Raw genomic sequence first — 3,096 nt, 5'->3', positions numbered from 1 at the left:
AAAAAAAAAAAAAGGGTGGATATTCTCTTCTAAGTAGATAGGATAAGCAAAATATTAGTTGAGGCCAACGAAAATTTACTTTATGTAGAAAACATCCAAGTATCTAATATGTGTAGACTACTCTGATAGGTGGGTGGGGCGGGGGGGCAAATCTGAGTCTTACCTTTGAAGGTTTGTATAATCTAATAGGGGATATTTACAGAGTTATAATGTTTTATTATAGCACAAGACAGAAAATGGCAAGTGACTTAATAAAAGTTCAGCAAGTGTTCTTTGAGAATTCAGAAAAAGGAGAGAGCCCATCCAGTGGCACGAATGGAAAAGTGTCTAGGGAGTAGTTAACCATTGAGGAAGTCTTTAAAATTATGCTTATGAAGTTTAGAAGTAGAAAGATAGTAGAGATTTGAGGTCATCTCTGATAAGGGGAATTTTTATTTAACAGATAATAAAACCATGGAGTGAAGCAACCCATGTGAGAAGTAGCAAACATTGGGAAATAAAGTTGAAAAAGTAGGTTATGACCAGTCTGGAGAAGGTTTTTAATGCCTGGCTACAGGTTGAGGACTTTATCTTTTATAGTGATTCCTTGCATGTTGAGATCAAATACCATGAGAAGTGTTCAATGGATAGTGGTTAAAAACATGAGTTCTGGGAAAAGAATGCCTTGATTTGAAGCCAGTTCTCCCTCTTACTGGCAAGGTGAAATCAAGAGGCAAAAGACTTGTGACCCAACTGTCATTTACTGTTTCGTGCTTTAAACATTTCCCAAGCATCTTCTCTGTGAAGCCACCGTAAGAGTGTCTGGGGCACCCAGATGCAGATACTCTGCCTTCAAAGGACTCATGGATTTCTAGAAAGGACAGGAGAGACACATGCAATGGATTTTAGTTCAAAACCAGCACTGTGTTGGGTCTGACTAAGGCACTATGTGAGCATGGAAGATAGGACTCTGTCTACCTGAAGATAAAAGGAAGGTTATATAGCCGTGTTTTCCCATCAGGAAGGGGTGACCCAAGAGAGATGGATAAAGCTTTCCCCTGCTTTCTATCAGAATTTTACCTTAGGCCGATTCTGGGTTGTAAATAGCATTGCCAAGCACCACCCTAAAAGAATCTCTCTGCCTTGCCGTACTGTCCCCAGATCTGACACAACTCATTACCGACTGTCTTTCTCCATTACTTTGCCTATTTAATGCTAGAATTTTAATAAAAACTATAGCTGATTTTCTGAAGGTAATTAAGTGTTTTCATTTCAAAGATCTCCCACTAGACTACAAGTCACACCAGGGTGAGAAAGAAAATAAAATGTAAGTGAATAGTGTCAACGTGTCAATGGAGTAAGCTCCTTTGTGGTCACTTTGCTTTTCTTCCATGACTTTTTTTGTTGGTGTGCTTGTTTGTTTTAATTTTTTTATTTTAAAGATGTGGAGTACAATTCAGGATTTGGTATACAAGTATTTGTTTGTTAAGTAGAATAATTCATGAATGTGTTGTTATTGTTTCTTTATGGAGCCCCTCATCACTCTCAACAGGTTTTTTTTATATTTAATTATAATTATTATAGGCTTAAAAGCATTGGGAAGGGTTCCAAAAGATCACCTCACAGATTACTTAAGTACAAAGGAAACAGGTTCCTTTGCAATGGAGAAGCCTTCTAGAAACCATTTTAATATAAGTTATAAGATTTAGCATCCTAATAATAGGTCAAACTGACAAGTGCTAACTGATATGGTGTAGGGAGCACACAATATCATCTATGCAATAGTCTTGCTAAAATATCTACCCTCAATCCAACCATTAGGAAATTTAAAATTCCAAATGATGGAACATTCTTCAAGACAACTGTCCTGAATTCTTCAAAATTGTCAGTATTATAAAACATTATTCTAGATTAAAGGAGGTTAAAGAGACATGGCATTCAAATGTAAGGCAGGAGTCTTGACTGAATTCTGGATTTAAAAAACAGCTATAAGAGATTTGGAGCAAAGTTAGAGAAATTGTAATAGAAACTAAATATTAGATAATACATGAGTGTTTATTTTTGATTATGTTAATGACATTGTGATTATGTAGGAAAATATTCTTGTTTTTAAGAGTTACGTGTTGAAACATAGAGTGAGATATGATGATATCTACAGCTTTGAAACAGATAAATAGCTAGATGATAGATAGAAAGATAGGTAGGTAGATAGATAGATGATAGATAAATGATTGATAGATGGATGTAGATAAATAGAGATAGCAATAAATGTAGGGAGGGATCTTGAGAATCCTTCCTTGGGTAGGTGAAGTAGAGCACACGACGCATCTACATTTTCTAAACTTGACTGTTTTAATGACTATGGTGGGTCTTTGACATTTCCCTTAACCATTTTTCTGTGTCCTTATTTTTTACCAGGCCCCTATGCTTTCTATTGTTGGTGAGATGAGGACCACTGTGGTAGAAACAATAAAAGCTGATATTTACCTAAAGCTCAACAAGTCACAGTTACAGTATGACTGACAGATCTGGCAATAGTGTCTTCATTTTTTTGGTAGGAAAATGGAGATTCACAGAGCCTTAATGAGTTGTTCAAGGTCAACTAACAATTTTGGGATTCTGATCTCATATCTATTCTAACTAATCACCATTTATTACCACTGCAGGAAGTATATGCCATATATATGCTGTTCCTGCAGATTAACAATAGTTGGCTGTTCCTGTCCCATGTTATCCTTTCCCTTCTAAAGTCAGGATCTTCAAGTGAGAGATGAAAGGATTGCTACTGCCCAATGTCATATTTTGTAGTATGGACTTCAGTATCACTGATGATATATTTCAACATCCTGAATTAAATGATGTGACACTAAACATGGGCTTTTTGCCATGACTCAGATACATATGTTAGGAAGACAGCATACCTAATACCTCCCTATCAACTATGTTTGCTCACTGTGGTCCTTTTTTTGACCCTGGAGGAAGGCAAGTTACTGATAACCACAGTTCCTCTTGCTTTCTCAGTTGAGTTCTTGATAAAATATTACAAGCAGAAGCCCTCAATTAAGCTTCAGCTAAGTTATTTTTTTTAATTATTTCTTCTGAAAAGGTGCTAGTTTT

Source organism: Carlito syrichta, unplaced genomic scaffold, assembly GCF_000164805.1.
Source record: "Carlito syrichta isolate Samal-C Ts95f unplaced genomic scaffold, Tarsius_syrichta-2.0.1 Scaffold303360, whole genome shotgun sequence".
NCBI classification, from domain to species: domain Eukaryota; kingdom Metazoa; phylum Chordata; class Mammalia; order Primates; family Tarsiidae; genus Carlito; species Carlito syrichta.
The sequence above is the reverse complement of the archived record's forward strand: the minus strand, read 5'-3'. Positions refer to the sequence as shown.